Here is a 15894-nt window from a genome sequence, read left to right on the forward strand (position 1 = left end):
ACGTGAGATTTATGTGGGAGGAAGTAATGTATAGAATGATGCTTTTGGTTGTTCAAATGTGTGTGAAATCTTATGGGACTTAACTGCTAAGGTCATCAGTCCCTAAGCTTACACACTACTAAACCTAAATTATCCTAAGGACAAACACACACACCCATGCCCGAGGGAGAACTCGAACCTCCGCCGGGAGCAGCCGCACAGTCCATGACTGCAGCGACTGAGACCGCTCGGCTAATCTCGCGCGGCGATGCTTTTGGTGCAATAACAATTAGCCTCCCCCTCTCCAAGACGCAACACCGCAGTTGGAGCCTTTCCGTGATACTCCAGCACTAACTAAACCAATGTATTAAAAAAATACGCAGCACTTCTTGGAATATTTTGTATAAATCCTGTGTTTAAGGTCGCAGAGGAACTAACAACAGTTCAGAATCGAACGAGTGTTTTTAAAGACACTGCATTCTTGGATGTAAAACATATCCTCAGAGCACTTCCTCTGAGGCGTAGTCTGGCGTCCGCCTTTGTTACGACTGGTCCTCGCTTAACGCGTTCAGGACGCATTCTCCGAAACATTTTACATATGTGTTTGCTTCCAGTGATTGATCACTGCATAAAGTATACTTACAGCAATTTACCCTCAATAAGCTGCATTTGTTTACGTTGTGGGATATCTACAATAAATGTTGATCCTCTGCTGGTGTTTCTACCATTTGTTACAATTTTCTGGCGTTGTGACTTCCTTATATATAACGGCATTGTCGACAAAAGGCTCATAGAGCTTCCGAACTTATCTATCATGATATCAACTTTTTTGTTATCAGTCTCCTGAATGGCTTCTCTTGCGCTAACGTTGCAACCAACGTGCTCAATTATTGGATACAGTCCAACCTCTACCTTAGCCCACACTTTTTACCCCCTAGAATTCCGTCAGATCGTACAGAAGTTATTCCTTGACGTCTTAACGGATGTTCTATCATCCTGTCCCTCCTTCTTGTCAATGTTTCCCTCATATTCTTCTTCTCGTCCATTCTACAGGAAATCTCCGTATTTCGTATTTAATCAGTCCATCTAATTTTCAACATCCTTCTATAGCCCACATCTCCGATCCTTCGATTGTCTTTTTTTCCGTTTTTCCCACATTTCATGATTCACTGCCACACAATGCTTTGCTCAGATGTACACTCTCATGAATTTCTTCCTCAGATCGGTGCCGATGTTTGACACTAGTAGACTTATTTTGACCGTGAATGCCGTCTTTGCTTGTGTTAGTCTGGTTTTTTGATTTTCCTTGCTTCGTCTATCACGCACTATTTTACTTCCAAGATAGCAGAATTTCTTCACTTTGCAATTCTCATTTCTGTCGTCTTTCTTCGAGATACTCTCAGTCCATATTCTGTATCCATTAGACTATTTATGCCAGTCAACATGTCCTGTAATTTATGTTCACTTTCCCTGAGGACACCAATGTTATCTGCGAACCTTATCGTTACTATTCTTTCACTGTGAAGTGATTCCAATCTAGAACCTCTCTTTCTTTCTATAAAAAATAACGAAGAATATCACGGTACGTAATTCTTGATGTGTCTGACTTCTTGGACACTGAGGTGGCAGTTAATTAGAACATTCTGAATAAGTAATACCTTATTGTTTACAACGAAACTTATCTTTTCTCGCCGGCCTAGGCTGTAGCTACGAAATTGCACACTTGGACTTGTGGTTCAGAACACACTAAATGAGCCACGATTACTGAGTGGCACATTGATACAAGTTCAGAATGGCGTATCAGTGGCTTCACTAGTCACCAGAAAACACACACTTGTTGATATACACTCATGCTCATAAATTAAGGATAATGCTGATACATGGTGCAACAACGCTCTCGTGGGCGGTTTGCGGGTTTAAATCACCTCGGGGTATGACCGTGCGCTGCATTTGACCTGCGGTCGTCGCACGGTGGCGCTGGCAGCAGTCCACATACGCAGAGGTGTGTTGGTGCATGTCAGAGTACGGTGTAGCAAGTAAGTGTGCAGACGTTTCCAGATGTGCTAATGGTGACTCTGTGTTGAAAATGGCTCAAAGAATACATATTGATGATGTTATGAGGGGTAGAATACTAGGGCGACTGGAGGCTGGTCAAACACAGCAGGTCGTAGCACGGGCCGTCCGTGTGCCAAGATTGTGACAACGATTCCAGCAGACAGGAAACGTGTCCAGGCGCTACAGTACGGGACGTCCACAGTGTACAACACCGCAAGAAGATCGATATCTCACCATCAGTACCCGCAAACGGCCACGAAATACTGCAGGTAGCCTTGCTCGGGACCTTACCGCAGCGACTGGAACAGTTGTCTCCAGACACACAGTCTACAGGCGACTGAACAAACATGGTTTATTCGCCCGGTGCATTCCACTGACCCCTGGTCACAGGAGAGACCGTGAAGCCTGGTGTCAAGAACACAGTACATGGTCATTGGAACAGTGGTCCCAGGTTATGTTCACGGACGAGTCCAAGAATAGTCTGAACACTGATTCTCGCCGGCTTTTCATCTGGCGTGAACCAGGAACCAGATACAAACCGCTTAATGTCCTTGAAAAGGATCTGTATGGAGGTCGTGGTTTGATGGTGTGGGGTGGGATTATGATTGGTGCACGTACACCCCGGCATGTCTTTGAGAGAGGAACTATAACAGGTCAGGTGTATCGGGACGTCATTTTGCACCAATATGTCCGCCTGCCTTTTCAGGGATCAGTGGGTCCCACCTTCCTCCTGATGGATGATAACGCACGGCCCCATCGAGCTACCATCGTGGAGGAGTACCTTGAAACAGAAGATACCAGACGAAAGGAGTGGCCTGCCTGTTCTCCAGACCTGAACCCCATCGAGCACGTCTGGGATGCTCTCGGTCTCTAGGACACTTCAGGAGCTCCGACAGGCACTGGTGCAAGAATGGGAGGCTGTAGCCCAACAGCTGCTCGACCACCTGATCCAATGTCAACGCGTTGTGCGGTCTGTGTACGTGTGCACGGTGATCATATTGATGTCGGGATACAAGCGCAGGAAACAGTGGCATTTTGTAGCACATGTTTTTCGGGACGGTTTTCTCAACTTAACACCAACACCGTGGACTTACAGATCTGTGCCGCGTGTGTTCCCTACGTGTCTATGCTATTAGCGCCAGTTTCGTGTAGTGCCAGGTTGTGTGGCACCACATTCTGCAATTATCCGTAATTTATGAGCATGATGTAGTTCTGATACCGTTGGCGCGTAGGCACAGTTCACAGGAGAGGGAAGTTTCTTCACTCTCCGACGGTTGACACGGACTGTGTCACGGCGGATAGGCAACATAACGACGTTACTCAGACAGAAAATTCCTGGAAGTGGCAAGCATCCGACCTCGAACAGAATTGCCTCCCGGCCACTGGCGACGCTATTTCAAGGCAGAGGCGCCTTGGAAATACACGAGGTACAGCTTCTTCGTAGCGTCTCATTGGCGCCTCGTGATACCGCTTTGCTGTGCTGTATCTCTGCGGTGGTCGATACTTCACGCATCGTACAGGACGTGGTTACTCCGTTGAGAACTGAGTTTCATCTAGTGTGAAAGTAAACACTCCATTTCCAGAACTGGTTTTCTGTCGCATACCTGACAGGACGCTGTGGCGGTTTTTGCGTATCTTCAACATGGACAAATGCAATGAATGTGGATGATATGATACTCTATGGTATTCTGCGGTTTGAATTCAGTCTGTTTTTTTAGCAGTTGAACTGATTTGATTTTGTAAATGGTACTGACAATATTATGCACATGTATTATGCATTATTCACACTATAACTTCTCCTGGATAATTATTTTGTTCAAATTGCACAAGAATTCCACCTGACGTAGTGTAATAATGTTGACTGTAAGTTGTGGTCATATCACTAAAATTACAGATCGTACATCTGAGCTTTTATAATTTTTGTCTTCGAAGGATTTAAATATTTTTAGCAAATTGATCATGAAAAGGAACCACAGAATACCACCCGCACACAACACTGACGTATGCTACCACAAATATTTTTCTTCGTGATTCGCGCGTAGTTTGATTTGGCCTCATACATCAGCAATGAAATCTTGTTCAACAATAAATATCATCAGCACTGTTCTTAGAAAATGCAGTTTGATTCGATCAAATTTTTTCTTTTATAAATAGAGTTCAGTACCACCAGTGCACATTTATTTCTTACACATCGGAATATTGTTTGCAGTTTCAAGTAATTTAAATTTGCCGCTGTGATAAAAGTTAAGATGGCGGCCAACAAAAGATAGAGGATATCTTTTTTAATTAAGATTTTCCTTTGCCCACCAAAATAATTATTGAATTGTTTTGGAAATTAGTTTAACACGAACCGATGCTATTTTCAACTAGAAGGACAGACGAAGTTGCTATATAATCCCAACTAACAATGGCTGCGCTTCTTGCAGCTATGATAAAACAATCAATACAAAATTATAATTAAAAGAGGAAGTGATTTTTCAATAATTAATCATATATAGTTTTAACGCATTTGGCTCTATTTTTTTACCAGCAAATGTACATAAAAGTACAATAATTTTATATTAAATGTTTTTCATTCAACAGACCTCAAATCGATACGCGTCTTGCGTCGGCGACGTACATCAGAAGAAGACGACAAAAGGGTACAAAACAAAAGAAAAGAATGACATAGATTAACAAAGAATGTGAGACAAATATTGTCTCTGTTTTACATAATTATCATCTTTTTAAGAAATAATTACATAATTGAATGAATATCATTGAGTTACGTAATTTTCCACACATTCATATTCCACTCGTAATAAAAAATACATACACCGTGTATGTTATAACGCCAATCCTGACGCCGCTGGACACGACTTCACAGGCTAATTTCGGCACTGTTAGTTACGGTTAAGTGCCTCTGAGACGCAGGTTAGCCTTTGATCTCTCCAGGGTCTTCGTCGCGAGGTCGCTAAGCGCTGACCGCCCGATGACCTACGGGGCAAGCACGACTCCCGCAAAGTGGTGCCGGTGCGTCCCGGTTGCCCACGAGGGCGTGAAGGCCGCGCGGGGGCGTGCCGCGGGGCGGCGGCGGCGGCGGCGGCGGCGGCGGCGTCGTCGTGTGCACGCTCTGGTGGCCAGGGACGCTCCACGGCTGTTGCGCAACGCCGCCCGCCGAGCCGAGTAGACGCGACGCTTTCGCGCCGTCCTACATGCGGCCGCGAGGTCGCGACCCGCAGGCGGGCGCGGTCCACTCGCTGACATTGGCGGTGGACGCTGGCCGCCGGCTTTCTTTGCTTTTCCTTTCCTTTCCTCTGGTGCTTTACAGCCCAACCGGCGCCCGCATTGAGATCCAAGCAGACGTCGTTGTGGAACGTGGGCCCTGACTCTGCTGCCCAACTGACTGGTGCTAAGCGAGCGGGTGTACCTAAGCATTGGCAAAGAGTGAGGTTAAAGTGCCTATTAGAACCATCAATATCGAGGTTTTTCTGTTGTTGTTGTTGTGGTCTTCAGTCCTGAGACTGGTTTGATGCAACTCTCCATGCTACTCTATCTTGTGCAAGTTTCTTCATCTCCCAGTACTTACTGCAACCTACATCCTTCTGAATCTGCTTAGTGTATTCATCTCTTGGCACCCTCTACGATTTTTACCCTACACGCTGCCCTCCAATGCTAAATTTGTGATCCATTGGTGCCTCAGAATATGTCCTACCAACCGATCCCTTGTTCTTGTCAAGTTGTGCCACAAATTCTATTCAATACCTCCTCATTAGTTATGTGATCTACCCATGTAATCTTCAGCATTCTTCTGTAGCCCCACATTTCGAAAGCTTCTATTCTCTTCTTGTCTAAACTATTTCTCGTCCACGTTTCATTTCCATACATGGCTACACTCCATACAAATACTTTTAGAAGCGACTTCCTGACACATAAATCTATACTCGATGTTAACAAATTTCTCTTCTTGAGAAACGCTTTCCTTGCCATTGCCAGTCTACATTTTATATCCTCTCTACTTGGACCATCATCAGTTATTTTGCTCCCCAAATAGCAAAACTCGTCTACTTTCTACAAAATATTGTCCTTGCCAAACCAGAGATTGTGCTCTCTCTCAAGTGGGGTCGGCTCTAAAATCGTATCTTTGCTACCGTAGGAAATGGTATCTTTGTTGCCATAAAATAATCACATTACCAGTTTCTGTACATTGTCATCGAAAAACGAGTAATATTCACAAATATAAATCGTCCAAAGCTATAGAAAAATAATTCTTTCTACATGACTGCCAACAATGACGAAGTACATTTCTGTATTCATATTATACGTCAGGCATACACTGTTTGATAAAAGAAATGTGGACTCTCCTATCTAACGCTGAACTGACCTGCAGATGTCGCGAGGGGCAGACCCGCCAGTATAAAAAAAGACGAAGAGAATTGCTTTGTTAGTAGACAGGCAGTAGCAGCAGTGATTTCGTGCGTGGACTAATCTCTAAAGCCGGCCGGAGTGGTCGAGCGGTTCTAGGCGGTCGCAGGTTCGAATTCTGCCTCGGGCATGGATGGTGTGATGTCCTTAGGTTAATTAGGTTTAAGTAGTTCTAACTTCCAGATAACTGATGACCTTAGATGTTAAGTCCCATAGTGCTCAGAGCCATTTGAACCATTTTTAATCCCTAAATGTCACCTGAGTAACATATCAATCAGGGACATTTCAGCCCTTCCAAAGCTGCCCAAGTCGACTGCTGGTTTCATGATTCTGAAGTGGAAACGCTAAGAAAGAACTACGGCTAAACTAAGACCAGACAGACCTCACGTATTGATGGCACTTATCGTCGAGCAATGAGGACGTTGACTGTAAAAAGTCGCATGAAACCAGTAGAGCTCCAAAGCGCTACCAGTAGTCCAGCTAGCACAACGAGTGCACTTAGGTGTTAAATAGAACAGATCGAGAAGCTCCTCATAAGGCACACATTTCTGGGGTCAGTGCTTGGCGACACCTGAGGGTGTGTAAAGAGGACGCCACTGCACAGTGAATGACTGGAAACGAGTAATTTGGAGTGATCACGCTATACCCTGCGCAATCTGGTGGAAGGGTTTAGGTTTGCCGAATGCTTGGAAACCTTACTAGCCGTTATCTGTAGGGTTAACATTAAAGCACGGAGGAGGTGGTGTTTTTCGTGGTTGGAGTGTGGTCCTCTTATTGCGCTCAAGAAAATGCTAAATGCGGAACATATGAATACATTATACAACATTGTATACTGCGTACATTAGAGGAACCGTTCGGAGAATGATCATTGTATTAGCATGACAGTGCACCCTGTCACGTGTCACCATCTGATTTGGACAAGTCTGCTAAGAGTCCCGACCTGAACCCTTTTGGATGAGTTAGAGCGTCGACTTCAGACTGCAGCACCCAAGTCACTACTTTCTCTGGTTGCGATCGTTAAGGAAGAATGGGCTACCATTCCTCAGACGTTCGGACACCTCACTGAAAATGTGTCCACCCGAGTTCAAATCGTCGTAAAGGCAAAGGGTGGACACAGTCCATATTAATGTCCAAAAATAGGTGTTCGGATACTTTTGCTCAGATACTTAACACTGGATTGATTTATCATTGTTGACACTAATGATAGAGACAGAAGAATTTTCTATAAAAAAATTTCTGTAAGTAATAGCTCGATGGAAATAACGTGCCGAAATCTGTTTATATCTTTAAGCGGTTGTTACGTAATACGAATATTTGAAGACATTCGTATCGTATTGCGTCAGTCCGTAAGTTGCGCCCATACTCCTTGAGGCACCTTAATGTATATGGTGGAGGTACTTAAGTAAGTCTCCATTTGAGTTCTAACACCTCTCATTTTCTACTCGTGGCCATTTCGCGAGACGCATACGGCATGAATTAACCCGAGGATAGGCCGAACAAGTGTTTTGTGAATCACACTTTCTTAAAATTCTCCTAATGAATCTCAACCTGGCATGTGCTTTTCATACAAATTGATTTGTATGGCAGTTCAAGCTTAGATCGTCCCATGATGTTATTCGTAGGTGTTTAATTGTGGTTAATGTTCGCAGTGAGTCATCACCAAAAGTGTGATCGAACAGTAATGGATTTATTCACTTAATTATGAGCAATATGCTGCGATCGTATTTCCATGCTTTACGGGAATTATTCCAGTTCCACATTTTTCGAGGCTCATCGTCTATACTCCATGTTTGCTAGGTTACGACGCCGCGCCAATTGCCTTGCATCAGAGCGAAGCTGTGTTACACACACATTACACTACAATACGACTGCACGCATGGCTAATTGCCGCTATAGCAGTGCGATGTCTGTTGACAGTGATAAAACAGCCTTATTGGAATTAAAATCGGTCGGTAAATAAAAATGAATGTTTCGGAGAGAATTGACCGATTTTACCTCAGAACTGAATCATCCACCAATCGAGGGAGGTCTCCACTCTGTTATTCACTCTCTGACATTGTGCCAATCTCTCTTCTGTCTTTAGAATTTAATCATATTTTTTGTTTCCTGCAAACGACACATTTTTTTGAATTATAAATGATGAGTCTCGTATTTTCTTTCTAACTCTTTCTTTCTTACTAAATCGAATGGTATTTGACAGTTATATGTCTTTTCATCCACAAATGATGAGAAAATATTTTTGCATTGGCCAGTTTAAGGTACCTGTAAATTCCCTTCCCCGATTCTTTAAAGAATAGAACTCCCACGTAGAAAAAAATAATATCTCTCGAAATACGTATCGCACGGTGATATAATTTTGCAGCCACATTCAGTGATATACGTGTTTACTGACTACAACATCTTTTACTAGCAAAGAAGTAATAAATGAGGACATCATACCTCACGCTGAAATTTTACTGCTGGAACAGTGAAAGTGTAGTAAGCGATAAATTTTTTCCTTTGATCATTTTGTGGGGATGTCAGCGAGGAAAAGCTTCTTAAAGGCTTCAAATTACGTGTAAAGTTAGTTGAACATTCCTGACTGTTCTCATTCTCAAATAATGGATGAATACATTTAGTGTAATTTGCACGTCGTGAATAACGCTACCTCGAAACATATAAACAGTTTGTAACTGCATTAATTGTCTTACTGTGTTAAACTTAACACAAGATTATACGTCTCATTGACCAGATTATACAGGATTTTAAATTTTTAAATTCGGTCTACAATTATACTACAGATCAAATTTTTCTTGCCCCTGGAATCCGATAGATAGGCAACCTGCAATTCTGGCTGTGCATCATGTACTGGGTTAGCCATTTAGTAATATAAATGATTATGTATACATACAATTCTTCTATCTCCCTGTCTTTTTTTTCACACAGACTACATTGCGACCGTAAAAAAATTGCTCCACATACATCGTGCATACTTACACTCCGCAAACCAGTCTGTGGTGCTTGACGCAGGATACTTTGAGGAAAATGCAGTGTCTACATCTACATTGATACTCCGCAAGCCACCCAACGGTGTCTGTGTTCCTCGGTACGCACTATAATGTCTCTTACCTTATTGTCTTGGTCCGTACATAAGATACATGACGGAAACAAAAGTTATCGAACAGCCTCGCCTACCATTTTCTCTGAATTTACGCTATAGGTTTTCTCAAGAGCTAACCCTCCTTTTTCCGCATATTCTCATTTAAATTTTCTGATGTCTCTGTTATACCTTCACATTGGCCATGTCATCTTATTACGAGCCTGGGAGCACGACTCTTAATTCATTCCAACGTCTGTGGCTCTGCCTGTTTAATAGGGCCTCGTGCACTGAAACAGTACTCTATAACGGCCCGCAGTTGCGTCATTTATGCGATATCCGTAACAGTCGCACTGTACATTCCCAGGATTTTCCCCCATCAATCTACCATTCGCCTTCCGTATCACTGATTTGGCCTCTTCGTCGTATTTCGTATCGCTGCGCGGAAGTTAAATGATGTGAGAGCCTCCAGAAGTTTGCCACTAATCTTGTAATCAGGTACCATCGAGTTCTTTCTCTTCTTTATGTGCCTAATCTGCATTTACCCACATTGAAGGACAGTTGCGTTCGTTTCACCAGCTGGTGTTCCCCCACACTGTCAATACGACAAGGACAACATTTGATAATGAATGAAATAATTTTACTGTTATCAGTGTCTCGTAGTTTATCACAACGATGCATGCGAAAGGTTTACACCCCCATCGTCATGTGTAATTTATTTGTATAAATATGGCATGTTTGTGTTCTGACACTTGCTCCGCATTAGTGTTTTTGTTTTGCTATATGTCCTTTGCGTTTATTACTTTCTACACTGAAGCGACAAAGAAACTGGTATAAGCATGCATATTCATATACAGAGATATGTAAACAGGCAGAATAGCCGGTCGCGGTGGTCTCGTGGTTCTAGGCGCACAATCCGGAACCGTGCGACTGCTACGGTCGCAGGTTCGAACCCTGCCTCGGGCATGGATGTGTGTGATGTCCTTAAGTTAGTTAGGTTTAAGTAGTTCTAAGTTCTAGGGGACTGATGACCACAGCAGTTGAGTCCCATAGTGCTCAGAGCCATTTTTTTGAACAGGCAGAATACGGCGATGCGGTCGGCAACGCCAGTATAAGACAACAAGTGTCTGGCGCAGTTGTTAGATCGGTTACTGCTGCTACAATGGCAGGTTATCAAGTCTGTTTGAACGTTGTGTTATCGTCGGAGCACGAGTGATGGGAACAGCATCTCTGAGGAAGCGATGAAGTGGGGATTTTCCCGTACGACCGTTTCACGAGTGTACCGTGAATATCACGAATCTGGGAAACATCAAATCTCCGACATCGCTGAGGCCGGAAAAAGATCCTGCAAGAGCGGGACCAACGACTACTGACGAGAAAGAAGTGCAACCCTTTCTCAGATTGCTGCAGATTTCAATGCTGGGCCATCAACCAGCGTCAGCGTGCGAACCATTCAACGAAACATCTATATGAGCTTTCGGAGCCGAAAGCCCACTCGTGTACCCATGGTGACTGCACGACACAAAGCTTTACTCCTCGCCTGGGCTCGTCAACACCGACATTGGACTGTTGATGACTGGAAACGGATGGATGTGTACGGGTTTGGAGACAACCTCAAGAATCCATGGACCCTGCATGTCGGGAGGGGACTGTTGAAGCTGGTGGAGGCACTGTAATGGTGTGGGGCGTGTGGAGTTGGAATGATATGGGACTCCTGATACGTCTAGATACGACTCTGACAGGTAACACGTACGTAAGCATCCTGTCTGATCACCTGCATCTATTCATGTCCATTGTGGATTCCGACGGACTACTGCAATTCCAGCAGGAGAATGCGGCACCCCATACACCCAGAACTGCTAGCGTGGCTCCAGGAATACTCTTCTGAGTTTAAACACTTCCCTTGGCCACCTATTTCCCCAGATATCAACATTATTGAGCACCACTGGGATGCCTTGCAACGTGCCATTCGGAAGAGATCTCCACCCCCTCGTACTCTAACAGATTTATAAAAGCCGTGCAGTTTACGTGGTGTCAATTCCCTCCAGCACTAATTCAGACATTATTCCAGACCATGCCACGTGGTGTTTCTGCACTTCTGTGTGCTCGCGGAGACGATATGAGGCAGGTGTACCAGTTTCTTTGGCTCTTCAGGGTAGAAGCCATCTTTTTCTAACGAGTGTGATTGTGCATGTGATCCATCTCGAGAAGGAACCTGTAACCATTGGAGATATTTTAATTTACTTATTTTACCATCACATAGTCAAAGTCTCCCACAAGACCACGAGCAATATGTTAAAATAATGTTTGGTTTTTCTAAACTTGACAATGTCACATGTTATTTCAAAGCCGTAACACAAGATACACATATCATATTAATTCATATAAATTCAAGATGATGATGGGAGTTCAGACTGCGGAAACGCTTTCTGGTAATAAATAAACAGTGATGCAGAACTGTGAACTTGTTGTTTCATTCGACATCAATAACAGTTACATCAATAGCAGTCACACCCATAACAGTCGCATTTAAACTTTCGATACTTCAGCCGGTCTACACTGCAAGTACCTCAGGAAAGAGAAAGACCGGTGTTTCGTTAAAGCAGACCCGGATATTAACGGGCAACAATGCATCATTAAGGAAACGTTTTGCACAGTCATTGTATCCTGGCAATTTAGTATCACAGTTTGCAAATTACTCCTATGTAATATATTGTGCCATTACAACCAATTGCCTCCAGCGTACCGGAGGCCATTAATCAAATTGGTACAGCCGGCTGTTCGTATTAGGCAGCTCACGACAGTAGTTTGATGAATTACGCCACGGTCCTCTTTTGTTTCTCAATGAACGAAATGATCTTCCATCGTAAATTACGACTTATACGTTGGATGCCACATTTTCACGCTATATTGCAGAAGTGTCTTCGTAGTGGATTTCCCCATCCTCTCGAGATTACTTAAACTACAATTTCGTAAAAGAAGTACAGGAACCTTGTCGAGAGTCGGATCAAGTGACAAGCGACTGAAACAAATTTTTTAACAAATTTGCTTCGCGAAAGAGGTATGATGATGATGATGATGTTTGGTTTTCGGGGCGCTTTACTGTTTGGTCATCAGCGCCCGAGGTAAAGGGAGGAAATGTTGAAAGTAGTCGGGTACGACAATAGTTAAACGCATCACGTGGACTGTATAGTTTCATTCTTTTTGAAATACAATAGCAGTATGGCGTTCTTTGTGAAAGTTCCGAAACCCAAACAATGAGCATCTTAGATTAATATATTACAGTTTATTTGCACAAAAAACGATTTTGTGCCATATGTGCCGGCCGGGGTAGCCGAGCGGTTGTAGGCACTACAGTCTGGAACCGCGCGACGCTACGTTCGCAGGTTCGAATCCTGCCTCGGGCATAGATGTGTGTGATGTCCTTAGGCTAGTTAGGTTTCACTAGTTCTAAGTTCTAGGGGACTGATGACCTCTGAAGTTAAGTCCCATAGTGCTCAGAGCCATTTGATCCATTTTTTGTGCCATATGCCCTTCGAACGCAAAAATGATTTCAGCTGGGCTCGATATTCACTGGCAGTAGTTAAAGTGTCACGGCGTAATATTTGTGACCTATTTGCATTCTTTATTCTTAATGTCACATAGTTTGTTTCATTGCACTAACACAAACAGTTAATACACTTTCCATCAAGTTCACAAGACAGTAGAACGGAATTCGATGATTCTAATAAACAGTATCAGAACAAAACTGTGTGCCGGACCGAGACTCGAACTCGGGACCTTTGCCTTTCGCGGGCAGCTGCTCTACCAACTGAGCTACCCAAGCACGACTCACTTCCCGTCCTCACACCTTTACTTCTGCCGGTACCTCGTCTCCTACCTTCAAAACTTTACAGAAGCTCTCTGCCCGCGAAAGGCAGAGGTCCCGAGTTCGAGTCTCGGTCCGGCACACAGTTTTGATCTGCCGGGAAGTTTCATATCAGCGCACACTCCGCTGCAGAGTGAAAATCTCATTCTGGAGTATCAGAACAAATCAGGTCTCAATGTAAAAACCAAGTGAAGTAGTGCTCTGGGTAGCACACTGGACTCGTATTCTGCAGGACGACGGTTCAAATCTCCGGAAAGCCATTGAGATTTAAGTTTTCCGTGATTTTCCCAGATCACTTACTGCAAATACTGCGATGATTCCTTTGAAAAGTGCATGACAGATTCATCCTTGCGACATTCCGACCTTGTGCTCCGTCTCTAATTACCTCGTTGTTGACGGGACGTTGAACACTAATCCTCCTTGTTTTCCTGAAAACCTCTCGGTTTAATTCAGGATTCCAGTAAATCACTGTTTTGGCTACAGTACCCTATTACTTCAGCACAATCTCCGTTCAGTGTGATGGCCTTACGCAACATTTACTGGGAGGGCCTGTAGGCCCGAATCGCACCACACTACTGGTCGACATCGGAGCCAGTGTCATGCTGCATCAGTGACCTCCTCGTCATCCACGTACTGCTTCCCATCAGTGCATCCTACATTGGGCCAAACAGATCAAGTCGGAAGGTGCGAGATCTGGGCTGGATGACGAGTAACAGCCCAGTGAAGTTTTGTGAGCTCCTCCTGGGTGTATCAGCACTACCAGCAGGTATGTCCAGTTGTGCAGCGAAATGCTTGTTTGCGATCCGTCGATCACCTCGAATGAGAGTGTCCACACGTTTCAACATTGCAGGAGTGACAGCTGTGTGCGGCCGGCCCACTTCGTGGGAGATCGGACAGGTTTTCGCGACGTCGTTGCGGTGATGGAAGACGCCTCGCCCAACAACTCTCCGTGCTTTTGTACACTGTCAGGTTTCCGTAGATATTCTGCAAGCGCCTGTGGATATATTCGATGCTCTGGTTTCCCGCCAAAAAGCTCAATGACAGTTCTCTGCTTGGAACGCACCTCTACTACAGACACCATTTCGAAGGCTACGTAAAGCGCTTCCTCTACCGGAACTTCATGAAACTATAGGGACTGAAGCGGGAATATTCCACTATATTCCGCAACAATTCTGAGTTCTTTTAACCGAAATTGGCAGACAAAAAAAAACGGTTTGCATTACTTACTGAACTCCTCTTTTTACACTGTATCAGGAGAATGACGATATTTTTCTTCTGCTTGGTCTCGGTTCTTGCCCAAAGACTCACTTGCTCAATAGGTACAGAAGATATTCCACAGGGGAAGGAATCGGCAGAACAGGAACGATTTTTTAAATTTATTATCAGGCCAGTTTAGGATATGTGAACACTGTATTATACACCAGAACGACTCTGTACCACGTATGAAAGTCACCACTGTAAATCACGTGTCATCCTGCACTGATAATGGAAATATAAATGTTCGAAGCCGGTCCTCGAATAAAGTTCTAGATGTCTGGTGGATTTTCTTCTCTTATAAACTTGAAACTCAACAACAGCTGCGAGCCCAGTCCTTATAAAGACCAAATCTTCGTCAAGCAACATCGTGACCTCCGTATCAGCTAAGAACCGTCTACCTACAAAGTCCTTCTTCAGTGGCAGCTCCTGAGTAAGTAATGGAAGCTATAATAGGGATGAGTTACTACTGCCAAATCGCTTTAGCATTGATGTGTTGGCTGAACTCATGGGCTTTCATTCAACTTTCTGATTTTATTTGCTGCCGATAGTAATAGCTCTATATGAAGATAGTAACTGTTCTCGAAAGAATACATACCATTGATGACCGTGCAGCTTCTCTAGAATAAATGATAATTAATTGCAACCCTCAGCTGCCGACAGGTGTTATTGATATACCTCGATGAGGACAGCTGAAAATGTGTGGCTCAAATGGCTCTGAGCACTATGGGACTCAACTGCTGTGGTCATAAGTCCCCTAGAACTTAGAACTACTTAAACCTAACTAACCTAAGGACATCACACACAGCCATGCCCGAGGCAGGATTCGAACGTGCGACCGTAGTGGTCGTGCGGTTCCAGACTGTAGCGCCTTTAACCGCTCGGCCACTCCGGCCGGCTGAAAATGTGTGCCCCGACCGGGATTCGAACCCGGGTTCACCAGCGTACCGGGCTGACGCTCTATCCATCTGAGCCACCTAGGACACAGATGAACAGCGCCACTGCAGGGACTTATCCCTTGCACGCTTCCCATCGAGGTATCTCAACAACACCTGCCGGCAGCAGGGGTTTGATATTAATTATCATTTATTCTAGAGATGCTGCACGGTCATCAGTCGTATCTATTCTTTCGAGAACAATTACTATCTTCATATGTAGTTAAAGGCTACCCGGCCATTGACCTTCGTCTGTGCGAATGCGCACAAATTGCCTGAACTCTTACGGGAATCGTGACCTTAGTTGGCGCGAGTAATGAGTG

The 15894-nt window shown here is 44.2% G+C and overlaps 1 non-coding gene across 1 annotated transcript; it reads right to left on the minus strand.

Moving 5' to 3' along the window:
- Window positions 1-15545: 15545 nt before the first annotated feature.
- On the minus strand, window positions 15546-15620 carry Trnat-ggu. The gene has a single exon. It is a non-coding gene; the product is annotated as a tRNA-Thr (tRNA).
- Window positions 15621-15894: the final 274 nt, after the last annotated feature.

This window comes from Schistocerca americana, chromosome 4 (assembly GCF_021461395.2).
Source record: "Schistocerca americana isolate TAMUIC-IGC-003095 chromosome 4, iqSchAmer2.1, whole genome shotgun sequence".
Taxonomy (NCBI): Eukaryota; Metazoa; Arthropoda; class Insecta; order Orthoptera; family Acrididae; genus Schistocerca; species Schistocerca americana.